This window comes from Dasypus novemcinctus, chromosome 30, assembly GCF_030445035.2.
Source record: "Dasypus novemcinctus isolate mDasNov1 chromosome 30, mDasNov1.1.hap2, whole genome shotgun sequence".
Classification (NCBI taxonomy): domain Eukaryota; kingdom Metazoa; phylum Chordata; class Mammalia; order Cingulata; family Dasypodidae; genus Dasypus; species Dasypus novemcinctus.
This window is the reverse complement of record NC_080702.1, coordinates 31,954,047-31,981,997: the sequence shown is the minus strand read 5'-3', so window position 1 is coordinate 31,981,997 and position 27,951 is coordinate 31,954,047. Positions and strand designations below refer to the sequence as shown.

General features: G+C 37.1%; 1 pseudogene; it reads left to right on the top strand.

Moving 5' to 3' along the window:
• The first annotated feature begins 2,440 nt into the window (after positions 1–2,440).
• LOC139437880 (olfactory receptor 7A10-like) overlaps positions 2,441–27,951 on the top strand; it is a 39,645-nt pseudogene continuing 14,134 nt past the window's right edge.

The window sequence follows — 27,951 nt, the reverse complement described above, 5'->3', positions numbered from 1 at the left end:
CTTTTTTTGATTACTTAGAAATTTATTTAGTAGCTGGAGTGCTGGCCAGGGGTTCCCTAGCTGGGTCCTTTTCTCTTACTATAAGATTGTTTCCTCTGTACATGCAATCTCGTGAGGTCAAGGGAAGTATAAAGCATTTTCCACATGTGCATCTCACCTGCTGGTCATCTCCTTATTTTATTATACTAGCATAGGTGTGTACCTAAGTCCTGCTGCTTCACACAACACCAATTCAGGTGCACCAGCTGCAGTCATGTACATCATGGTCACACCCTTGCCGAACCCCTTCATCGATAGTCTGAGAAATAAAGACATAAAGGGGGTTCTGAAAAACTGCTTTGGAAGGAAAGCCTGCAAAGTGTCCTGCAGCAGCTGAAAGGCCACTTATAGCAACTCTCAAACTGTCAGAGCTCTACATTGATTTTCTTTGTTCAGTGTGTGCATGTAGACCTGCCTAGAGTCAAGATGACCTCATATATGATGAAGAAAAATTTTGAATCACACATTGTTTTATAGAGCAAGATTTTTTGATGATGAAAGTGTTCTCCTTGAAGTATGAGAGCTTTATTTACATGTTTAAGGAATTTTATTAATGGCATACAAGAATGAGTTCCATTTTCTGAATTTTTTATTGGATGATGTACCTAGTCCTGCTTGAATCCTTCTAGGGCTTCCTATGACTCTGTGATTTCCTCTGAATAGAACATCTGCCCTTGCTCAAAACTGTCATAATATTTAAAGAATTGACAAGTTACAGCCTGGGTATTTACTCTACCATGCAGTTCTTTATCTCTTTTATGTTCAAATCTCTATTCTATATTTTTTCCTTAAAAAATAAAATTTATTGATACTTATTAATAAAGCATATAATCCTTTCAGAGGTATAATCACATAGTTATGCATTCATCAATTTCTAATCTAATTTATATTCTTGATCAGATATAAGTAAACACAGACATTTGAAATTCTGTCTATCATACCTCTTTCAATGAGTGTTTTGATTTACAGCCATAAGTTCTTACTGCACAAACCTCCATGCCCTTGCAAACACTCATGGCTACCTAGATGGTGACATTAATTTTATTTGTTTTTTCTAAACCAATTTTATTAGAGAATAATCACATACCATACAGTATATATAAAATGCACATTCAATTGTTTTTGGTATAATCAAAGATTTGTGCATTCATCACCGCAATCAGCTTTGTTTTTTAAATGTAATTACTTTTATTTTATTGAAGACAATAAGATTATACAAATATCATATAAAATATAGGGGATTCCTGTGGGCGTGCCCCTGGGGCCGTTAGGTATACGGCTGGCCAAGCCGTTAGCTAGACGGCTTTTGCCTCAGTGAGGTGAACTTCTCGAATGGGTTGTGAGTGACGACGGGGCCCCAGTATCACACAGCCAGGTTAAACACACAGTAACCACCCCAGAGATGCAGGCTCGTGGCGCAGGTCTGGTTTATTGGGGAAGTGGTCCAGCTTATATAGGCAGGGGTGGGGGCTTGAGGTGACGTGTCAATTATAGACAGGCTAAGGGGATTGGGATAATATGAAGCAGCTACTTGATGGGATGAGGTAGTTTTGAAGTTGGTGTGCACGGGCTTCTCAGGCAGGAAGCTGGCTAGGAAGAAGGGAGGTGCCTTTTGTGATAGCCATTGTGTATGTTTAGCGGCCATTCTGGCTACATGTTGTTTGCCAGCAAGCTCACCAACAATACCTCCGTTTTTGTTTTATTTCAAGACTGCAATAACTGTGCCTGTCTTAGGTTGTTCTCCCTTGAGAATCTTACCCATCTTTGGCTACCAGTTACGAGTCATTTATGCCACGCAGTTGCGCCTGTCTTAGGTTGCCTCCCTCTAGAGGTCTTACCCATCTCTGGCTGCCAACTGAGCTTTGTGGCTGGAGGGAAGGTGGCTGTGCACTAGCTACATGGCTACACAGCAGTGGTGGCTTCATGTCCTTGTGTTTCTTCTTGCACGAGCGGTTGGTACTGATGAAGCTGAAGTGAATAAACGGTGAAGGCTGAAATGTTTTCTATTCTTTTTTGTAGCCACTTAATGAGACAAGGAGCTACAGACACAACACAGATGATTAGCATTAAAGGACTAATAAGTGGTGTAAGCCACTGTACGAGGGGGGAGTAGAGCCAATTCATGAATGGGGGACTGAATGATTGAGTTTTAGTTAAATTTTTATGCAGGTCTTTTAATATTTGGATATTTTGTTCTACTATACCAGAGCTATTAATGTAGAAACAGCATTCTTCTTGAAGGAATAAGCACATTCCTCCTTTTTCAGCTGTAAGTAAGTCTAGGGCCCTGCGGTTTTGGAGGGTTACACTGGCTAGGGAGGTGAGTTGCTCTTGAAGAGCTTGAAGGAAGGCAGTTGTGGAATCAAGGGCTATTTGTACTGATTCTTTAAAATTACCGGTAATGATAACAATGTGTGCTAAGGCGCCACCGGCAAGTCCAACAGCTGCAAGGGAGGAGGTAAGGCTGGCTCCTACCAGAAGGGGAAGGAAGGTGGCTCACTTGCTATGGAAAGAAGAGAGCAGCTGGGAAGCTTCTGACTCTGTATATAGTATAAACTGCGGGACAATGACTACAGGAATACAGGGACCAGCAGTGGTGGAATTAATCAAGGGTGTGATTGTTTGATTGCACCAAAAAAAGAGGCCTCCTGGGAGCTGGATGGTATCTGTAAAAGAAACATTTTTTATGCAGGTGGAAGAGAAGGAGGTATGGCTGGTTTGGAAGCAGGTGATATTTTCATTGCTGCTCCAAAGGGGGATATGTGTAAGGGGGGAAGAGAGGTTGCTGTGTGTTGTTCAGGAATAGTTGGAATAGTTGGAGATAGAAACAGGGACAGCTGCTAGTAGGGGATGCTGGAGGGAGGCTCACAGGAAGCAATGAGAAATATTAGGAATTCCAGATTGATTAAGGAGAGAGATGGTATTGAGAATTGTGAGCCAAGAGAGGGGATTATATACTAGCAGTTGTTCGTTTAATTGCTTTTTGGCTGTTTTTATATTTAGGAACACCTTGGATATACTGATTGGAGATGAGGACTGGTTGTAGAGACTATAGTGGCGGGAAACCATTATGGATCCGGTGTGCCAAGTGTCACCCCCATGAGTATATAGCATGCCAGTGATTCCAGTAGCCCATCTGTCATTCCAGGGGTCTTTTATATGGTGGTAATAACCAGATTTATTGGCAAAGAAGAAGCTTGGGCAGGACGACTGCCATGGCCAGTTAACAACACAGCTCCAATAGGGGCAGCCTCCATAATAAGGGCCTTGGTAATAGGTGTTGGTACAGTATGCTTTGGTTTGGGTGTGAGGGAGGCAGGCATAAGGTTTATGGCTACTTTGTTGGTATGGTTTATGTGTTTTGGTGCGTTTCATAGTAAGAGGTGTTTGACATCCCTGAGGTGAACAGTGGCCTGTGCCAAAGGGGCACGATGTGGTGCTTGAGCGAGAGGTTATAGTTTCTTTTACTGTGAACATCCAGAGATAAAGAGCTTGTCCATTGACTGAGATAATGATTGAGATAATTAGAGAAAGAGTATGTATAAAAGGCAGCACATGGTGGGTGGGTTATACACAGCAGGCGATAGCGACTAGAAGGCAAATATGCGTTATGAAGAAAGTGAGGAGGAAGGATTTGTGCAGCATTGTCCAGTCACTCGGAGAGCCAGCGAATAACTGGAGGGCTCTAACAAGGGTGACGAAGCTACATAGAAGCATTCCAGGGAGGCTACACAGCTGCATTAGTTTCAGTGGCAGGTTTTACGAGATGGCTTGTGATCCACAAAGGCTGGTCGGTGTTTTCTGGAAAGATACAAGCAAATCCTCGTCCTTGTGTTAGTAGAGGGTGGGTGCCTTTCCATATGTTAGTGAGGGGGTCTTTCCACATAACAAGGGGGACCGGCGTAGGGGCTAGTCTTAGGCCTCCCCAATGCCGGATTGCTGGAGTAGTATGATTTTTGTCAAAGGTAAGGAAGTTGATAGTGACTAGGGCTCTGTTGAGCAAATCTTGGGGGGTTGCTGTAGGGAACTCCCCTGAAAGTTTCTTGATTGTATTTTTGAGGAGCACATTATATTGCTCAACTAGAGCCTGTCCTTGTGGGTTATAAGTGATTCCTGTTTTGTGTTGAATGTTTCAGTCATGGCAAAATTGTTTAAAAGTTTTGGACTGAAAGCAGGGTCCATTATCTGTTTTTATAGTCCAAGGGATAACCATTTGATTAAAGGCTTGAAGGCAGGCTGTTATAACATTTTTTGCTTTTTCTCCAGAAAAAGCAGTGGAGAAGAGAAATTTGGAGAATGTGTCTACTATCACGTGGACAAATTTATAGCGGCCAAACGAGGGGTCATGTGTGATGTCCATTTGCCTCAGTGCGTTTGGATGGAGGCTCCATGGATTAACTCCTTGGGGATGTAAGGGGCCTATAGGAAGGAAAGTTGCACTCACGTGTGAGGTGCTTACACTGGGCTTGAGTGATGTTGGGAAAAAGGTGAAGGAGGGAGTTAGCTGACATGTGGAATTTTGCATGTAGGAGCCTGGCTTAATCTAAGGAGGTAGAGAGTATGGAAACAGTGAGAGAGGAGTCAGCAAGGTAGTGCTCCAGGTAATCCAGTGTGTGAATGGATATGCTGGATATACCAAGGAACTGTACAATTTTCGAGGAGGAGTTGTAGCACTAAAAGGGTGCTATCAATTAACAAACTGGGCTTAACCTTTAGGATTGCATAGGGCAGTATTTGAATGGCATTGACGGCATAGGTGCTGTCAGTGAACCTGTGAGGCTAATTTTTTACCAATATAGGGAGGAAGGCGGCTCTCTTTGACACAGATGGGGATAGTAAAATTTTTAGTTTGCCTTCTCCATAGTATGTTAGTTGTGGGGTAATGGCTACTAGGATGCAAGGCCTCATTTTTATAGAATAGAGCATTTTTGGGTTATAGTTAATTTTCTGACAATCATAAGTAGGATTCTTGGTTATGATTAAATTGTAAGAGGGAAACAAAGTCACAATAAATTGATTATTACTATTTTTGGAAATATTTATGGCCTGATTTTTAACCTACATACAGGAAGGATGGTTACTAATGGATAAAAGTTGATAATCAAATGGTAATATGAGATTATCAATTCTTTGTCTTTCTTTATAGGGTTTAATGGGCAATCGATTATCAATTGGTTTAGGGAATATATGGGTTTTATTCAGATATATATGAAAGAATGAATATTTCCAGGTTAACACTCTAAGTAATGGGGGGTTAGGTATATAGGCCTAATAAGTGTAATAACTGGCAGCTTCCTTATTACTTATGATCACCATCATCAGAAGTTGTAGAAGAGTTCATCTCTTCATTCTGGGGTTTAATCCTTTTCACAGATAACTAAATTTGTTCTCCATTTTCTGAAATGATAAGAGCATAGCCTCACCCCCTTACTTTAACCCTGCCTTTTTCCCATTCATTGCTTAAAATATCTTACTAGAATATTGGTTGATCTTCATTTCCTGTGTATACTGTAGATGTTTGACATTTTCCAGAGTGACATTCCACGGGTGTTAATGAATTATAAACATTAAGAAAATGTAAAGTAAATAAAGCTTTTGCTAATTAATCTTTTGGTGTCATAATACCATTATCTCCCCCTTTTTGTTTTAAAAGCATAATTTTTAGGGTATGATGGCTGCTTTAAACTATGGCTTGACCTGTAGGATTATAAGGAATATCAGCAACATATTGAATACCATATTTTAAAAGGAAAGATTCAAAGGATTTACAAATGTAAGAAGGTGTATTATTAATTTTTAGAGGGCATCCCATTACAGCAAAAGCAGACTATAGATGTGAACGAACATGATGAAACCATTCCCTACTTTGAGTAGTAGCCCACATAAAATGAGAATAAGTGTTAATATAAACATGAACATATTGTAGTTTACCAAAGGATGGTATGTGAGTAACATCCATCTGCCATAATTGATTAGGAGTTAGGCCCCTGGGATTAGTTTCAGCTTGAAAAGGCACCGCTGTTAGTGGTCCACAAGTAGGACAAGTGCAAATAATTTCTTGTGCCTGTAGTTTTGTTAACTTTTGATATTTATTTCATAGGCCTTTAGCATTAGTGTGAGGTTAAAGCATCGTAATCACGAGCACTTTGTAAACACCCTACTAATAAATCAGCTTGAGCATTATTTGCTGTCACAGGACTAGGCAAAGAGGTATGAGAGCTTATGTGAGTAACGTAAATAGGATGCTGTTTTAACCTGATGAGATGTTGCAAGTAAGTGAAAAGTTAAGATAACTCATCAGTAGCAAAGATATGAGCTGTTTTAATATGCTTGACAGTAAGACTTACATATTTAGATTCAGAGACAATGTTCAAGGGCTCTTAAAACATTTGTAAAACTTTAATGATGGCTGAAAGCTCTGTGCATTGAGCAGATGAATAAGGAGTTTGTCAAACCTGGTCTTTTTGAGAAGTAACGTATGCTGCTTTTCCATTACTATTACTATCAGTAAATACTGTATAGGATGGTTGGGCTATGCACATAGCCCTAAAAAGCACTGCAAAAGTTTATTGTTGGGTTTTTTACAGATAGAGGAATGCAGCTGGCTTGATTTGTCTAAGAAGACACTAAAGAAAGTCTTAGCAAGTTTTAAAACAAAGTGATAGCAATACAGATGGACTTCAACTTTTTGCAACAAACTAGCAGTGTTTGGGATTGCTGCATATCTAGTGTTGTTACTTTAATCTATGATAAGAAGTTGTTTCTGTGACATGTACTCTTTTATAATAATTAAAACCATAAATAACCACATTGTACTTCTCTTTAATATTATGCTGAAATATTGGTAACTTTATACACTTTTATGCATTCATAGGAACCTTTTATTCATATGACTTTAATTAATAGAGGGTTTAAGGAAAGAAAAAACTTGTTAATTTTATAACACTTTAAAACAACTTTTATTTAACTTATAACATATTAAATGAACTCAATTATCACTTTAATTTTTCTTTCAAGGTAAAGAACAAATCTCTTATAATTAGTTTGGAATAAAAAGCTACTGTTCAGGATTAGGTTTTGAGAAAGCAGTTTTGAACATTATGTTCCTTTAAAAGAGATAGTGCAAGCAGCACAAGAAGCTATTTTGATAAAGCAGACTTTCTTTGTATACTGATTATTGAGGATAAAAACTTGTACTAAAACAGTTTGATTTGAGAGGCCTTGAGAAAGAACAAAATTTTTAACTTTGCATTAGCATAGTACTTGATACTAAAGCCTTTAAAATTTTATAGATAGACCCATTAAATTTTATTTAACTCTAACTATAAAAATTCCTTTTCCTCCAACTTTCTGCACTTTCAGTATTCACTCAGGTTTTATCCCACACTCTACTCTTTCCAATAATCAATCATTTTATCTTAGGACAAAATTATCTTCTGTTTCCTTAACAATAAAAACACATTCCATATAGCCTACATACAAAGTTATCAAGCAAACTTCTTATAACATAATACTGTGGACACTAAACAAGCTTGTTAAAATAAAGAACTTTTCTTTAGATACTTAGTAGCATGCAATATCAGAAACAGTTATCTAGAAGCAAGTTGTGAAGGGAGGCTGGCTGCAGCCAAGCTTTTTTGTTATAAAATTACTTTTATTATTATTATTATTATTATTAATTCAGGTTTGTTTAAACACTTGAATTTAAACAATGCTTTATAAAACTTCTTATAATTATTTATAACCATATAGACTATAATTATATTATTTTAAGACAAATTTTACCTTTACAGAACACATTTCTTTACTTAAAGTTACCACAATACTTTCTTTAACTTGCCACATGCATTAAGTTCCAAGAGTTTATTGGCCATCCTACTTTAGGAAAAAATACACCTTTTTGCAAAAACTTATTAAATTTCAGTTAGCATTTTCACAAACTTTTAACCAAATATTCATTTAAGTTTTACATCCTTGATATTATCCTGTTTAGAAAAATAAGTTATTTATTTCAATCTAGGCAAGAACAACTTTTTATAAAAAGGCTCATAGTAATTTTGTTAATCAAGACATGTAGATTGTAGAGATTTTATTAACATTTAAACTTAAGTATTAATATAAGCACTTATTTAATTTTTGGCCATTTGAATAGAGCTCTTTTTAAAATTTTTATTAATTTATATTACCATCTGGAGGTATCAAAATATACACTGACATTGAATGAACAGACAAAAACAGAACAATCACGACACAGTAACAGAAACATACAATTTACAATTAACTCATAATTCTTACTTTCTCGGTAGAGCTGCTTTTATGCTGTCCATTATACCACATTTTAAATATAACTTCTTAAGATTTATTCTGGAATCCATGTTGCCTGTAACATGCAAGCCTGTGCTTGGAAACATTGTTATTAGTTTAGTTATCATTAAACATTGTTCAAAGTAGGGGAGGGGGAACAGCTAGCCTGAACTTTTGGAAGGGTTTATTGCTCCTCACCTTTTAAAGCGTTTGGGGGAATGACTGTTATTCCATTAGTAATGTTGTGGGTACCTACACTTTTGGCTTCATTATAATAGAGAGCTTTTTAGGTAATGTAATTTCCGGGGGTTAAAATAGCAAGGACTAGGCTTTTCCAATCAGTAGGTGTATTGTGAGCATAAGAAATGCTGTTTAATAAGATCTGAGCACAGGGGCTATTAAGACTATATTCTTGAACAGATTTACAAAGGTGAGTAATGATTTTATGATGCTAAGGAGCCTAAAAGGGAGGAGAATCTCATTGTGGTAATTTACTGGAAAGAAGTGAGGAGTGAATGGGTGGTGATTAAGGACAATTGCAGTAAGTTGAGCTGAAAGAGGAGGTGTAGAAGGCGCGGCAGTGAAAGAGTTAATAAGCAGGGCTGAAAAGGGAGGTGTAGTAGGCGTGGCAGTGAGAGAGTTAGGCTCCAGCGGTTTTAGCCAGTGTCTAGTGGGGTGCCTGTAAGGCAGCTGTGAATAGCTAAAAGAGTGGATATGAGACTAAGAGGGAAGGCTTTGCCTTTGTGGGGCTTGCAGCTAGCTAATAGGGCATATAACGCCTGTGCTTGTAATGCGTTCTCAGAAGAGGCTGAGTTCTCCATTCTGAGCTTCACTCACCGATATGAAGAGGATCGCTTCAGGTCCCACTGGTTGCTGTCCAGACAAGGTGGGGGTCCCTGTTCAGGGCGCCAGTTGTGGGCTTGCCCCTGGGGCCGTTAGCTATATGGCTGGCTGGGCCGTTAGTTAGATGGCTTTCGCCTCAGTGAGGCAAACTTCTCAAACGGGTTGTGAGTGACGACGGGGCCCCGGTATCACACAGCCAGGTTAAACACACAGTAACCACCCTGGAGACACAGGCTCATGGCGCAGGTCTGGTTTATTGGGGAAGTGGTACAGCTTATATAGGCAGGGGTGGGGGCTTGAGGGGACGTGTCAATTATAGACAGGGTAAGGGGATTGGGATAATATGAAGCAGCTACTTGATTGGATGAGGTAGTTTTGAAGTTGGCGCATGCGGGCTTCTCTGGTGGGAAGCTGGCTAGGAAGAAGGGAGGTACCTTTTGTGATAGCCATTGTGTATGCTTAGTGGCCATTCTGGCTACATGTTGTTTGCCAGCAAGCTCACCAACAGATTCTGATATGACCGGCTCCCCAAGTCTCCCCTATTTTCCTACATTTTAACAACATCCTTCATGAGTGAGAAACATTGATTGTAGTAATGAACAAATTCTGGAGCATTACCACTCAGTGTGCATTAAAGTTTACATTATAGTTTATACCCTCATCCACCGAAATGTGTAGGTTATGATCAGATTTATGATGACCTGTGTCTGTTGTTGCAATGTCATTCAGGACAATTTACACATCAAAAAATGCCCTTGTATTTTACCTGTAGTTCCCTCTCTTTGCCCTCAGAACCTACAGTAGCCACTCTGTCCACATCAATGATATAGTTTATTCTGTTTCTAGAATTACAATAGGTTTATAGTGTGGGAAACAATAGCATGCTGTTTCCATGGTAGCAAGTTACTTTCTGACCACTGGGTCATGCTGTCCCTAGAGATATACATGCAGGTGGCTAATCTCTCTTGGAAACATAACATTCCAGCAGAACCCAGACTTGATATCTCAAGTAACCTGGGCAACAAGATTTATGAGTATATTTGTTTCAATAACATAATAGAACATCTTAGACTTTAGTTACTATCTTATCCACTGTGCACGGTTATTTCATTAATGAAGTTATGGGAATAGTTAACTAGGATAGTTGCTGGTTCTCATGATTGCCTGGGGTATATAAAGAAGCCCCTGATATTAATAAATTTGTCTGATGAGCTTGAGGAATCAATGCTCTCAGATCTCCTGATCCCATTCTCTCTTTGTCTTTCATTCCCAATACTCTTTGGTTCTGCAGCTCTGACATCTGGTGCCCAATGTGGGGCTTGAAGCAGTGACTGCAGCAAAGATTCTTCCAGGGCAGTATTGGGAATGCCAAACTGACAACCTTCCTGAAAGTTTGAGGTGTCCATCAAAGGGTGACTTGAGTCTGACCATGCAGTGGTAAGAATTTTAAATAATCCTGTTATCCACTATGATCAGGGTATGGGTAATCAACCAGGATGGCTGGAAGAATATTCACAGGTACTAAAACTCTCTTAAATACTGTCAGAGTCTCAGTAAAAACTGTTATTTACTTGAACTTTTAGATCTGGTTCAAAAACACTGTTACTGGTTTCAGCTGCAAAGGAAAAATCTTTTGAATCTGAAACAGTGGAAACAGGTAATGAGGGCTCTATGTAGAGCATATGAAAGAGGGGAATCCATTCCTTTATCTGTGTGGGCTTTGTGCCAGCAAATTGCTGCCACCTTAGATCCTTTACAATCAGACACTTTACCCTATGTAAGATAATTGTTCCCAACTCCATTCCTCAAACACCTTTAATGCCTTGTTTATTGCACAGATCTCAATGAGGGGTCTGGATGCCATGCAATTATTATCAGCTTTTCTGGTTATATTATGACCAACTCCATCAGATGCTAATAATCCTCAGGTAGGTGTTGAGTTCCATCTTGAACCAATACCTCTTAAACTATTGAAAGATTTAAAACAGGTAAAAATACTAAATAAAGTCCTTGTTAGTGAAATCAGGCTTGCAAGAAAACTCTCTGTTAAAGTGTTCACTAAGATAAGGAAACTATTCTGGCAGCAACTCTGCAAAACCCCTGCTGTCTACATGACAATGTAGCTGTGGGCTAGTGGGGGTTGATAGAGTTAAGCCATGTTTCCATGCTAAATCTGATTGGGCCTATTTAACCAAGATAATAAAATTAGTATACAATTTTTATCAAGGTTTAAAAAGGAATTTTCAGTTTTAAATCAATAGTTTACTTCTGAACTTCAAGTCTCAGTATAGTCTTACAGAGTAATAATCCAAAAAATGTGTGTTAACGGTCTGTCTAAACTGCTAAATTAGAGCTTAACTACGTTTATGCTGCTCAAGTTATCTTAATTGATTGCTGATAACTAATAAAAATGTTTCCAAGCACGAGCTTGCATGTTTCAGGCAATATGGATTCCAGAAGAACTCTTAAAAAGTGATATCTAAGATGTGATATAATGGAGAACTTAAAAACAGTCATACCAAGAAAATAAGAATTATGAGTTAATTGTAAACTGTATGTTTCTGTCAATGTGTTGAAATTGTTTTGTGTCTGTCTGTTCATTCAATGTCATTGTTTATTTTGATACCTCCGGATGGTAATATAAATTAATAAAAAATTTTAAAAAGAGCTCTATTCAAATGGCCAAAAATTAAATAAGTGCTTATATTAATACTTAAGGTTAAATGTTAATAAGATCTCTACAATGATAAAAATTGTAAGTCCTGATTAACAAAATTACTGCAAGTCTTTTTATAAAAAGTTGTTCTTGCCTAGATTGAAATGAATAGCTCCTTTTTCTTCACAGGATAAAATGAAGAATGTAAAACTTAAATGAATATTAAAGAAAGTTAAAAATTTGTGGAAATGCTGACTGAAATTTCATAAGTTTTTTCTAAAAAGTGCATTTTGTCTTAAAGTAAGATGGCTAATTTTCACAAACTCTTGGAACTTAAATGCAAGTGACAAGTTATAGAAAGTATTGTGTTAACTTTAAGTAAAGAAATGTGTTCTGTGGAGGTAAAATTTGTCTTAAAATAATATAATTATAGTCTATATGGTTATAAATAATTATAAGAATTTTAATGAAGCATTGTTTAATTTAAAGTGTTTAAATGGCTAATTCCAAAAGTTCATTATTAAACAAATCTGAATTAATAATAATAATAATTTAAAGGTAATTTTATAACAGGAAAACCTGGCAGGAGCCAGCCTCCCCTGAGAACTTGCTTCTAGGACACTGTTTCTGATATTGCATGCTACTAAGTATTTAAAGTAAAGAAAAGTTCATTATTTTAACAAGCTTGTTTAATGTTGATGGTATTATGTTATAAGAAGTTTGCTTGATAACTTTGTATGTGGGCTATATGGAATGTGTTTTTATTATTAAGGAAACAGGAGATGATTTTGTCCTAAGATAAATTATTTGATTATTGGGAAAAAGTAGAGTGTGGAACAAAACCTAGGTGAATACTAAAGTGTAGAAGGTTCATAGAAAATAAATTTTTATGATTAAAGTTAAATAAAATTTGATGGGTCTATCTAAAAAATTTTGAAAGGTTTAGTATCAAGTAGTAAACTAATGCAAAGTTAAAATTCTGTTCTTTCTCAAAGTCTCTCAAGTCATTAATCTGTTTTGGTAAAAGTTTTTATCCTCAATAATCAGTATACAAGGAAAGTCTGTTTTAGCAAATTAGCTTCTTGTGCTTTAACCACATCATTTCCTCAGTGGTCTAAGGAGGAAAATTTTACCTCTTTTAAAATAACATAACGTTCAAACCTGCTTTCTCAAAATAAAATCCTGAATAGTAACCTTTTATTCCAAACTAATTATAAAAGAGTTGGTCTTTTACCTTGAAAGAAAAAATTAAAGTAATAGTTAAGTTCATTTTATAAGTCAAATAGAACGTGTTTAAAAGTGTTCTAAAAGTAACAAAAACTTTTTTTTCTTTAACCCTCTGTTAAAGTTGTATGAGTAAGAGGTTCCTATGAATGCTTAAGAGTATATCAAATTATGAATATTTCAGCATACTAAGCAAAAGCAATGATTATTCATTATATGGATGATATATTGTTTGCTCATGCTTTAAATGACAAATTGCAACAGTAATTTCAGCATGCTGAACAAATTCTTCCTGAGTATGGTTTGCAAATTGTCCCTGGAAAAATTCAAAGGAATGCACCATATTGTTATTTGGGTATAAAATTGGCTAATAAATGTATTACATCACAAAAGGTGCAAATACACCAGACAAGTTAAATAATTTATATGACTTCCAAAAATTACTAGGAGATTATTAATTGGATTCAGCCTACCTTAGGAATCTCTAACTATATGTTAACTCATTTGTTTCAAGCATTAACAGGTCTATCTAGCCCTAGAATCTTGACTAAAGAGGCTGAAAAAGAATTGGTGTTAATAAGAAATCGAATCTCTCCAGGGCAATTAACACAAATAAACCATAACAAAGCTGTTGATTTAATTATTTTCTCAACCCCTCAATCTCCTACAGCTTTATTTTGGCAAGAACATATATTGGAATGGGTTTTTTTAACCTAATAATAAACAAAAGAGATCGCAAACTTATCTTCAAAAAATTATTTCCATACTAACAAAAGGTTGTGTGAGGTTGTTACAATTAAAGGGGTCTGATCCAGATAGAATTATCTGTAATCTTTCTCATGAAGAAATTCAACATTTATATATAACTAATCCCCAATGGCAAATTGCTATCAGTTATTTTCAAGGCATTATTGATAATCATTATCCTACTTCCAAATTGTTAATGTTCTTAATAAGAACCACTTGTGTTTTACCAAAAATTGTGAAAACTGTTCCTATTGAAAATGCATGTAAAGTATTTACTGATGGTAGTAGTAATGGAAAAGCAGCATATGTTACCTCTCAGAAAGAACAAGTTAAGGCAGACTCCTTATTCATCCGCTCAACACACAGAGCTTTCAGCCATCATTAAGGTTTTACAAAAGTTTCAAGAGCCCTTGAATATTGTCTCTGACTCCAAATATGTTTGTTTAACTGTAAGCCATATTGAAACAGCTCATATTTTTATTACTGATGAATTGTCTCAACTTTATGCTGACCTTCAAGCCCTCATTCGGCAAAGAAATGAGCCCATATACATTACTCATATCTGGTCTTATTCTTTCCTTCCTGGTCCTCTCACTTCCCAAAATGCAAGAGCTGATTTATTAGTAGGATGTTTGCAAGAAACCAATAAATATCATGCTTTATCTCATATTGATACTAAGGGGCTTAGACATAAATTTCCTCCATTAAAATGTCAAGCCCAAGAAATTATTCACACCTGTCTCACCTGTGGACCCTTAACTACAGTGCCTTTTCAGGCTTGGACTAATCCCAGAGGCCTGGCCCCTAATCAACTGTGGCAGATGTATGTGACGCACATACCATCATTTGGTAAATTACCATATGTCCATGTTTGCATTGATACTTACTCTCATTTTTTGTGGGCTACTGCACAAAGTGGTGTACGTTTTCATCATGTTCATTCCCATTTGTGGTCTGCTTTTGCTGTGATGGGATGCCCCTCAAAAATTAAAACTGACAATGGTCCTTCTTACATCAATAAGTTCTTTGCTTCATTTTGTGCTACATATGGTATTGAACATACTATGGGCATTCCTTACAATCCTACAGGTCAAGCCATAGTTGAACGCTGCCATCATACCGTAAAAACTATGCTTTTAAAACAAAAAGGAGGAGATGATGGTATTATAACACCAAAAGATCAATTGGCAAAAGTTTAATTTATTTTAAATTTTCTTAATGTTTATAATTCATTGACACCTGCATAATGTCACTGGAAAATGTCAAACATCTACAGTGGACACTGGAAATGAAGATCAACCAATATTCTGGAAAGATATTTTAAGCAATGAATGGAAAAAAGGCAGGATTAAAGTATGGGGGCACGGCTATGGTCCTGCCATTTCAGAAAATGGAGATCAAATTTGGTTACCTGCAAAGAGGATTAAACCTCGGAATGAAGAGATGGGGTCTCCTGCAACTTCTGATGATGGTGATCATAAGTAATGAGGAAGCTGCTGGTAATTACACTTATGGGCCCTATATACCTAATCCCCCATTACTTAGAGTGTTAATCTGGAAAGATCCATTCTTTCATATATATCTGAATAAGACCCTTATATTCCCTGGACCAATTGATGATTGATTGCCAATTAAACCCTATGAGGAAGAACAAAGAATCTATAATCTCCTATTACCATTTGATTATCAACCCTTATGCATTGGTAACCATCCTTCCTGTATGTATGTTAAAAATTGGGCCATAATTATCTTCAAAAATAGTAATAATCAGTTTATTGTGACTTTATTTCCCCTCTTACAATTTAATCATGACCAAAAATCCTACTTATGATTGTTCACAAAAAGACAGTAGGGATAAAGAAGGATAGCAAGAGTGCCATATAGGAAGAGGACCTGTCATTTTTAATGATTCCTATGCAATAGTGTGGGAAAGTGCCCCTATGGGGAGTCCCATTGAATATAATGACAGATTTATTTGGCATGGTCTAAATAGTAAAGGACAACAAAAATATTTTTTTCTAAAGATAATAGTGTTTGGAAACAGAAAGGGAAATGGATCCCTTCTCCATGGTGTAATATTACATCTATACACGAGCAGAAGAATCTGTGGAAAGTTTTTCTAGGAATAGCTCCTACTATAGTGTGGATTGGGAATGAGAGTAAGAAGGGTTGATATCTGCATTTAAATCAAATTCGTCATCTTCAGGCGTGTGTAAGAAATCCTTTTGTGTTTGCGGTTGGAAAATTAACTATAACTGAGAATGCTGTATTTTATAAAAGTGGGGCTTTGCATACCTGTTTGTCTGAGAACATTTTATAGAATAGAGATTTCATTACAATGGCTCAAAGGCAGTGGGGAGTGTGGATTCCAGTGTGACTGAACCTAATTTGGCAATCATCACCTGAGAGTAAACTGCTGTTCCATTTGGCTTGAGAAATCCTGAAGCACTTGAAGTGATTTGTGGGACTGCTAATAGCTGGCATATTAGATTGATTGGCGTCATTGCAGCTGCCTCTAAAACTACCGTGGCCTTGCATGAGATGGAGCAGACTCAACAATATGTGCATGAATGGCATAAGAATGATAGTGACTTATGGCATAGTCAAGAATATATTGACAGAGAATTAAACAGTAGAGTTAATTATTTAGAATCAGCAGTTTTACATCTTGGAGATCAAGTATATAACTTAAATCTACTTAGGGGATTGAAAAGTGATTGGAATGAAAGTAACTTTTGTATTATTCCACTTGCTTATAATAATTCTATGTTTGATTGGGAAAAGATTAAAAATAATTTGATAGGCCATAAAGGCAATAATATGTCATTAGAAATAGAAGAATTACAAAAAAGAATATTAGAAATGTCTCATAATCAAATTGATGTAGCTGATGCTAAAGATATCTTTAATGATTTAATTTCTCATTTTAATAAGTTTAATCCAGTAGATTGATGGAAGTCTCAACACTTTTTATCAGCATTAGGGATAGGATTTTGTGTAATAATCCTGGTGCTCATTGTTGTTGCTTGCCTGGGACAAGAAGTCTGTCAAAGACTGCACCATGTTGATGATTTGGGACAAGCTAATATGGTACTTGCTAAAACCCTGACATAATTCCGCATGGTCAGAGTGCTTGGCTGGTAGCCAATAACAGGTAAGACTCTTAGAGGAGGGCAACCTAAGACAGGTACAGCCACGGTGAGTAAAACAAAAAGGGGAAATGTGAGAAACAAAGGCATGCTGTTTCCATGGTAGCAAGTTACTTTCTGACCACTTGGTCATGCTGTCCCTAGAAATATACATGAAGGTGGCTTATCTCTCTTGGAAACATAACATTCCAGCAGAACCCAGACTTGATATCTCAAGTAACCTGGGCAACAAGATTTATGAGTATATTTGTTTCAATAACGTAATAGAACATCTTAGACTTTAGTTACTATCTTATCCACTGTGCACTGTTTTTTCATTAATGAAGTTATGGGAATAGTTAACTAGGATAGTTGCTGGTTCTCATGATTGCTTGGGGTATATAAAGAAGCCCCTGATATTAATAAATTTGTCTGATGAGCTTGAGGAATCAATGCTCTCAGATCCCCTGATCCCAATCTCTCTTTTTCTTTCATTCCCTATACCCTTTGGGTCCGCAACTCTGACACTATAGTAGAATTCCAGTAAGTTTACTTTACTACATAGTTTATTCAGCAAACTTGGGAATTTTTGGATTGTGATGTCTACTACACCAGTAATTCAGAGGGGGATATTATACCATAAGGCAAATGGGTGGGAAAGTCTTGCATGCAATTATGGACTCTCTCCATACCTTGGTATGGTAGTTATCCAACACCAACTTCATGTTAGTTATCCTGGGTGATACGAATGCCCTGGAGTGTAGGTGTTGCAACTCCATTGAGATTCAGGGCTCAGTTCGCACATAGAGAGCACAAAGATTTAAGAATCATGGATGTACATCTACCAACTCTAATCCTAATTATAAGTTCAGATAGAAGGATAGAGTTCCATGTGCAGAGAAGCCACAAGTGTGTCCAACTCTGTCACTCTGGGAAGCATCAATTCCAAAGTAAGGCCTACTGGCAAGGCACCTTACTCCTGAGCTATTTGCCCTGCCTATAGTGTTTGGATGTCTCCAGAACCCTCAGGAGACCCACTATTTGGGGTAGTATCTACTTGGGCAATGAAGGATAACCTGCTGAGTCATGCTTAATTGTGACCTCTTGAATGGTCTCCCAACTCACTTTGAAGTCTCTTAACCATATAAATTCATTCATCTTTACATTCCCCCCTCTTTGGTAAAGGTCTTTTAACAGTTGTATTGCTAGTTGGTGCTTGGTAGTAATCCTGTGATGCCAGGGAGGGACATCTCTGGGAGTGATGTCCCACACTGTGGGGAAGGTAATGTGTTTATATGCTGAGTTTTGCTTAGAGAGAGTTCACATTTGAGCAATAAGAAGGCTTCCAGAAGGGAATTCTTAGGGACATTACAATACTATGCTAAGTTTCAATTTCAAGAGTGCAGGTTCATATGCACAGTCATCAATATCAAGGGTTGGTCAATGGACCCTCCTTCACTAGTCATTGCCCCTGTACTTCTGGGCATTCTTGCTGATCTATTAGAGAATGTGGAAGAGCTCCCCAGGGTGGGAATTTGATATTTCTTCAGTTGTATGAATCTTCACCCACCATGAAAATGGCCCATGGACATTTGAACACATTTGTATGCCATATATATATGCTCAGGTGAGCATCCTTCCTTGTATCCCCCATCTGTGACAACCCACAACAATGGTACTCCTCTGCCACAGTTGTAACTCTTCCATGATCCAAAAGTTCTTCAAAAATGAAGCAAATAAAATAGCCAAATATAATTAATAAGAAAATTAAATAGTGATGGTATTTTTAAAAAGAAATGAAATTTAAAAATTTTTAAATTTTTCAGTAAATAAAGATAATGAAAACATATTTAAAAATTGTTTGGAATTTTCAATTTCATCAATGTAACATCTGTTGTCTTATATGTACAATAACATTGTCTTCCATATAGTATCCCAGTTACTTACTTTTCTATAATTTTTAATAAATTTTTATCATTTTGTCCTCAAAGAAGTTTTGGGTTATAGAAAAGTACTGTATCAAATACAGGGGACTCTCATATAAACAACATCTTTCCTTTTTTCTCCATCCCCTATTAATTACATTATATATGTGGCTGGTACATTTATAACAACTAATGTACAAACACTGAAACATAGCTACCATTCGTGATCAATGATTTACATTATGGTTTGCCTTTTGGACCATACACTTTTATAAATGTTGATGTAATTCTACATGGCCTGTATCCAAAATAGCAATATTATGTAGAACACTTCCGTCTCCCCCAAAATTCCCCCTCTTCCATCTATTCTATTTCTCTATTCCCCTCAGGATCTGTGGCAATTACCAGGCTTCATTCCTTGATGGAAGTAATTTATAGTTAATTGCAACGTCACTGTTGGCTTGCACACTGGTTTGCCCTTCCCAATAAGATACTGCCCAGGTTCTCCAAAGACACCTGCCAAAATATTTAAGAACATAGTGGGCTTCCCCAGGATGGAAACCCACCACCTTGATACTCATTAGGTGGGTCTCCACCCACCGATATAATGCATTATGGCAAGATGAACACTCATATATTCCCTAGAAACCTGTCCCTGGTGAACCCTGAATGCCCCCTCTTCCATTGACTTAATGATTAACAATGATTAATGTTTTATACATATTACATTAATCTTTAATAATGATTAATATTTTATATATTATTGCACTCTTGATTTCATACCACTGTTTTCTTTATTGTATTTTTGTCTTTTGTTGTTACACCTATTTCTGTACTCACATCACATTCTGTCATTGCCTGAAAGCATATTTCTTTTTCACTGGACAACAGGTCACCTTTATTCTCAGCATAATCTAAAAGGTACATCTTCACTGATTACTGGTAGGGATCCTAAAGAAGTGAAAAATGGATTGAGGATTGGAGACTTATTTGGAAAAAATAAGACATTGGAGAGGTAGATTAAAAATAAGCCACATCTTATCACCTGTGATAGTCATTCATTAGTGGATGGGAATGAACCGTGCTAATATTTTTGAACATATTAATTCATCATCTAAACTATTTCAGTAGGATGGATATCAAGGTCAATCCTTTATAGATGACTGTATTAGAATTAAAATATTTTGGCTCCTATCATATTTCAACAGCTAATATAATTGTAGATCAGTGCTTCAAAATCAATTTGATCTGATTCCACCATTATTTTGCATTTAATATCCCTTAAAGGTATTCTACTGCTTCCCATAAAATTTCCCAACCTTTGTGCTACTTAGTATATTTTCTTTTGTGTAATTTTGGTTTGTTCCCTTCACTCGTTTTAGTCTTTCATTGTTCAATCTGTATGATGTCTTGACTCCAAGAAAATATGACTACTTTTGTTTTGGATGAATTGGTTTTTGTTCTTTTATTAGCTTTTCTAGATATCAGAGTATATTATTAATTTTGGAATGCCACCAGAGCCAAGAAAATTTTCTTTATCACAGCTCCTCCATGGCAATTTTTAAAAATAATTTTCCTTTTCACCAGGTACATTATTTTATCTCTGCCTATGTAGCAGACTTTTATTTTTCTTTAAACACAGGCAAGAGAATTACTATATCCAAAGGAAACCCCTAACTTGCATATGGAAGGAGTCTTTGGAATTTTTGGGTACCATTCCTAAATATTTGGGGGGAAATAATATGATGGCAGCTTAAACTGTAGTCATCCATGTTCTTCTCAGTTTTCTGTGGGTGAGAAGGGCATTTGATCAACAGGGCACCAGGAAATCATTTTGTCATGTTTTTGTGAGTCTCTCTCTCTTTGTGTCTCAGTGTTTCAGTGTTTCTGTGTGTGCATGTATGTACATGTGTGTACATGTGTGTCTATCTTCCTGTGTGTGTGTTTCCATCTCAATGTGTGCTTACATATATGACTGTATGTTTCTGTTTGTGACTTTGTGTGCCATTGTGTCTGTATGTGTCTGTGTGTGTGTCTCTTTGAGTAGGTCTATGCATATTTGGTGGTTTGCACAGTCATCATAGCAGGCATATTTTATTCATAAATTCAAAGAAGTGCCTTCTACAATATAGAATATGGACACAACCCTTCTCATGGAAACAGGAGTGGTTCCCTTTCATTTCTGTGAGAATTTTTCTATGATTATTAATTTCATTTGTCAGTTTATCTAAGTTATGGTTCTTGCCCAAGCAAGCTCTGACCTAATGTTAATGTGATAGTATGTTTTTCTTAGAGTTTCTGACAAAGAGATTTAATTTTACACATTTTTTCTTTTTTTTTTAAAGATTTATTTTGTTTATTTATTTAATTCCCCTCCCCTCCCCCTGTTGTCTGTTTTCTATGTCTTTTTGCTGTGTCTTGTTTCTTTGTCCGCTTCTGTTGTCCTCAGACGCACGGGAAGTGTGGGCGGCGCCATTCCTCGGCAGGCTGCTCCCTCCTTCGCGCTGGGGCGGCTCTCCTTATGGGTGCACTCCTTGCGCGTGGGGCTCCCCCACGCGGGGGACACCCCTGTGTGGAACGGCACTCCTTGCGCGCATCAGCACTGCGCATGGGCCAGCTCCACACACGGGTCAAGGAGGCCCGGGGCTTGAACCGTGGGCCTCGCATGTGGTAGACGGATGCCCTAACCACTGGGCCAAAGTCCGTTTCCCTATTTTATTATTTTTAAAGAAGCTTTAGAGTACATAAAATTTGCATTATAAAAATAAGGGCTGAACCAGCAAGATGATTGCAGAGTAAGGAGCTCCTGAATTCAAATTCTGCTACAAGGCCATTAGTAAACACAGAGGTACCTGGACCTAGCTGAATCAACTGTTTGGGAGTTCCAGGAGACCAGAAGAGCATCCTGCCACATCCTTGAAAGAATTGAAGGAGGAAGCTTCCCATCTGCAGAGATTCTTGAGTAGACCATTCCACACCAAGAAGGTTGTTGCCCATCTTCCACTGGAGTCACAAGTCACCTCAGGAGCTGTTCCGTGGCTGGAATTGAAAGTTCCATTTCTCAAAAACTTGGGAGGAAGAGACGGTTGGAACTCAACTTGAGCTACTGATGAGTAAATTCAGTGGGCTAAAGTATAACCCTAAGAACAGCTAAAGATTGACCCTGTCCAAGTCAGAAAGAGGCTAGTAGCCACCATCTTAACAGCATACCTGGCATGAGGGGAATCAGGGCCAACTGAAAATCACAGTGCTGGTGGGGACCAACTTCTTTCCATCTAGATCAGATTTCAGGTCTAGTTTAAACCCCAGTTCCAACAGTTGGAGGGAAGAAGATGGAGGAAACTGCACCGGCCTCTCTGGGAAATTACTGGCCAAGCCATGGAGGCTGGTGAATATCTTACATCAGCAGCCCAAGCTGCCCAAGAGCAATTCTGTGGCTGGAATTGGAAGTTACATTTCCCAAAAACAGGGGAAAAGGGGACAGCTGGCCATTGATTTTGGTTACTGTTTAGTAGACTTGGCTGGTTGAGGTATAACCCTAGGATCAACTAGAATGTGAAAGAGACTGATAGCCACCATTTTGACCCCACCCCCAGACTGAGAGGAAGTCAGGACTGAAAATCACAGTGAGGGTAGGAATTGGTTTATTTCACCCAGGTTGACCTTCATCCCTAGTCAGAGCTTCAGCCCACCTCTTCCAGGGAGGAAGCAGGTGGGTCCAGTGCTAGCCTATCCAGGTTAATTCAGGTACCTTTGGCTTGCACAAATTGAATAATCACAATTCTTCTGGGGCAACTGCAGTCATCTTGGGACCAGACTGCATAGATTGCTGCCCACACCTGCAGTTCCATCCCTGCCCCAGGTAGGGGAGAAAGGGATGTGAAGCTTCATCAGTCTCTCTGGGCAACTACAGTCCAGGCCTGCACAACTTGGATAATTCCAAACAGCTGTAACTCTGACCCTACCGCTGGCAAAGGAGAAAGTTGGGAGAAGCTTCACTTATTCTTGGGGCAATGAGGGAAGCTTGAGCTTCCACAATTTATAGCACTGACTACATCCTTGCCTCCTCTTGCACAACCATCAAAGGAGAAAGGGCAGAAAACCCTAAACTAAAGAGAAAAACTGCATCCAGAATAAATACTCTAGTAAGCCAGATGTCAAGACACTAACAAAGAATTACAATCCTCACCAAGAAACAGGAAGATATGGCCCAGTTAAAGGAAGAAAATAAGCCTCAAGATGACATAAAGGAGTTGAGACAACAAATCATAGGTGTTTAAACAAGTCCCCTTAATAAATTCAATGAGATGACTAAAGAGATTAAGGATATTAAGAGGATATTGGATGAGCACATAGTTGATTGTAAACATCTCATGATATTATCCCATAATCAGAAAGAGGGGTTCCACTACAGTTTGGTGTGTTTGTGAAGGGGTGTTGAATGGGAATTCTACACATGTGTATGATTCCTTTATAAGTTAAGAACTTCAGTAATAAAAATGTATTTAAAAATTTTAATAATAGTATGAGTTCAGGGAAATTCATGAAATGAAAGATATGGACTATATTTAGTAGTAACATTTTGCTGATATTCTTTCATAATTTGTAACAAATTTTAACATGAAAACAAGGTGTTCATTGTGGGGTTATGTATGGGACCCATGTGTGATGCCGTGCATCCTTGATTTGTAAGTTTGCAATTATTACTATACACTTATTTTTTATGTGTGTTCAAGTATGAATGTTATACATCAATAAAATTTTTGAAGTGTGAAAAAAAGAATTTGAAAGCATATATAGAAAAATAGAAGATCCTATGGGAATGAAAATCACAATAAATGAAATTTTTAAAATATTTGAATCATATGATAGCAGATTTGAGGAGGCAGAACAAAGGATTGTTGAGCTTGAAGAGCTCCCTGAAAGAGAACATGCAAAAGGACAGATGAAAAAAAGAATGGAGAAAATTGAACAATGTCTCAGGGAACTTAAAGACACCAAAAGATGTGCAAATATATGTGTCATTGGTGTCCCAGAAGGAGAAGAGTAGGGAAAATGGGCAGAAGGAATATTTGAGAAATAATAGTAGAAAATTCCCCACGCCTACTGAAGGACATAGATATCCATGTCCAAGAAGTACAATGTACTCCCATCTGAAAAAATCTGAATAGACCAACTCTGAGACACATACTAATCGGAAATTCAAATGTCAAAGATAAAAGGAGAATTCTGAGAGAAAAAAGAAAAAAGCCACGCATAACATATAAGGGATACCCAAAAACACTAAGTGCTGATTTCTCACCAAAAGCCATGTAAGCAAAAATTCAGTGATATATTTAAGATAGTACAATAGAAAAACTTTCAGACAAGAATCTTATATACAGCCAAATTGTCTTTCCAAAATGAGGGTAAGATTAAAATATTCACCAATAACAGAAACTGAGAGAATTTCTAACAGACGCCAGATTTTCAGGAAATGTACAAGGTGTGCTAGAGCCTGAAAAGAAAGGACAGGAGAGAAAGGGCTGGTAGAGAGTCTGGAAATGAATATTATATCAATAAAATAACCAAAACTGTTCAAAAGATTGGGGATAATAAAGTATGACAGATAAAACACAAATAGGAACAAACTTAACCAACAATATATAGTCTTGTATTCAGCAAAATACATCTCAATATTCAAATAAATCAAAAAAGTCATAAATAATTGGAAAAACATTGCATACTCATGGATTGGAAAACTATATATCATAAAGATGTCTCTTCTACTCAAATTCATATGCAGATTCAATGCAATCCCAATAAAAATTCCACCAGAATTTTTCTTTTAAATTGAAGGCATTATTATCAAATTTATTTGAAAGTATCAGGGGTCCTGAATAGCCAAAAATATCTTAAAGAGGAAAAGTGAACTCTCATATCCAGACTTTATATTATCTGGCTATAGTGGTAAAAACAGCCTGTTACTGACATGAGGACAGACACATAGACCAATGGAACCAAATTCATGGCTCAGTAACAGACTCTAACATCTATGGCCAAGTTAATTTTGACTAGCATGTCAAACCCACACAGCTTGGGCAGATCAGTCCATTCAACAAATTTTGTTGAGACAACTGGATATCTATAGCCAAAAGAAGGAAAGAGGAACCCATTTCAAACCTTATCCAAGAATTAACTGAAAATGCATTAAAAATCTAAAGGAAAATCAAGGACCATATAATTTCTAGAAGAAATTGTAGAAAAATAACTGCAAGACCTTGTGGTAGGTGGTGGATTCTTAAAGGGCATAAGACAAAGACTGAAATGGACTACTGATGTTTAATACATGTATAAGTCTTAATTAGCTTTAATGTAAAAGTTTGGAACTGTATAGTGTGGCTGGTAAGAAATAACATTTAGATTATAAATGAAGATGTGGGTGATAGTGGCAGACTGGGGATGCAAATGCCAATTGACAGAATACTAGAGAATAATCTAAGAACTGATTAGCACAGTAAACCAAACCAAGAGGTGTATGGGAATTGTGGTTGATGGTACAGATGCAAGAGTGTCCTTTGTGAGCTAGAGCAAATGTACATCACTACTGCAAGGTGGTGGGAATGTGGGGAAGCATAGGAAAAATACAACTGGAATGATATATGGACTGTGGTTAGCAATAATAATGTAATATGCTTGCATCTATGCCAAAGATGAAATGTGTTGATAATGGGACAGTATGGAGAATGTGTGCCAAATGTACACTATGGATTGGTAACAAATAGATGATATTATTTTATCTGTAACAAATGTTCCACCACAGTGTAGTGTCTTGATTGATGGATGTTGTTTGGGAATTCTGCATATGTGCATGATTGATTTTTAAATTTACAACTTCTGCCATAAAAAATATATTAAAAAATAATAGGATGGGTTGGGGTAAAATATACCAAATATAAGGTAAGGGCCATAATTAGTAGTAAGATTTTGACAATATTATTTCATAATCTATAACATATGTTTCATGACAATGCAAAGTGTTGGTTAAAGGGTGATGTATGGGACCCCTGTATGATGTTATGCATGCTTACTTTGTAAGTCCACAACTTTCACTATACCCTAATTGTTTATGTATGTTCATATATAAATCATAGAAAGTTAATAGTAATAATATGGTGGGTTGGGGTAAAATACCTTGGTTAGTAGGAATATTTTGACAATACTCTTTAATCATTAGTTTAAAATTATTTTACTCAGGGAAAAATCATGTTCTTAAATTAATCCATTACTGTTGATGTGAACTCTTTGCAAGTAGGAACTTTGCATAAGGTTGCTTCAGTAAAGGTGTGGCTCAAGGCAATCCTCCCATTGCCTCAGTCAGGACGGGTCTTAATCTTATTACTGGAATCCTTTGTACGCTCAATGAAATTCATACAAATAGAAAGTCAAAGGAAACAAGAAGGTGAAGGTCAACAGAACCTAGAAGAGAAGGGAGAGGCAAGAGTCCACCATGTGCCTTGCCATGTGAGAAAGGACCCCTGGATCAAGGGCCACTGGCAGTCTGTCTTAGAATGCCTCAGTCTTCAGGAAGAAACATAACATTGATGATATATTGATTTGTCCTTTTCCTTGTCCTCAAAACATTGGGCTAATTAATTCATATTATTTAACTCAACCCTTTGCATGATATTTACTTGACCAGACAAGAAAATTAAAACATCATAAAAATCAAGTGATGTCACTCATAGCTATTGTATTAGTCACAGATCACTAGGGAAACAGAATCAACAGGAGATATCAGTAAATAGTATGAGAATTTATAAGAGTCTGTCAGGTGACTGTGAGGATACCAAGCACAGGTTCTGCAGGCAGCCTGCAAACCAAGAGCTCTGATGGAAGTCCAATGAACTTCATTGATAAGTTTTTGGGACATGTTGGCTGTCCAAAATTGAGTTCAGAAATTCTCTCTGAATTTTGAAATTACTTCCCTTTTTAAGGTATTCAACTGATTGGATAATGTCTCACTCATTGCTTATGACAATATTTCTGGTCCATGCAAATGTAAACAGCTATCTATGCAGTAAACACACCATTGATTAAAGCCCATAAATGCCCTTGTATTACAATTAGCCCAGTGCTTGCTTGACCAAACAACTGGGCACAATTACCTGGCTGAGTTGACATATTAGCCTAACCATAACATTCCACCCCTTGTTAACTCAGCAACCATACCCATTACCTTAAACCATAATTAGTTTCTAAGTAAAAACAATAACAGCTCTCTCTCTCTCTCTCTCTCTCTCTCTCTCTCTATATATATATATATATATATATATATATATATATATATATATATATCCACCTAACAATGTTCAACTCTCCTTTGTACAATCAGAAATACATTAATTCTCTACAAATTAGGGTGCATGCAGGTGGGTAACCTTCACTCTTAATTTTAACCTCTTCAAATATTATGATATGAAACTGTTTCAGCTTGTCATGTGATAAGGGAAAATGTTCAGGAAGGAAACAAAGAAATTCATTGTGTGTACATACACAGTCATTTTCATAATGAGAAGGTTTTGTGACTATTACAATCCTTGTTTCTGTATCTGCTCACATGTTCTAAGTTCATATTTATCATTTCTCCCACTACCTTTTCCAACTTCCCATTACCCTCAGCAAGCACTTCACCTGGCCATGGTTCTTTGCCTGGAGGAGTGACCCAAACTTTCAGTCCTGAAGATTCTGGGCCATTATTAGACTTCCTTCTATTGGCTGTTGCGATTTTCAATTTACTTTAATCACAGAACATGGGATTATTAGAAGACACCCTAGAGGATCTCCTGTAGACCAGGCAAACTCTTCTTTACCTCACTATGTAGATGTAGTCCTATTTCCCCTTAATTGACAGGATCAATCACCTCAGCCAATACAGTAATTTCCTTCTTTACCTGTTGATTCACAGGTAGGAGAAGCCCAAAGTGGCCAGGTTGCAATCTTACCTTCCAATTCAATGGAATTGTTGTGTTTCCTGCTGGAAGAATTCCTCCTGTTGGGATTAGGATCTGTAGATGATCCAAGCTTAAGGTTGTGGGGAGGGACT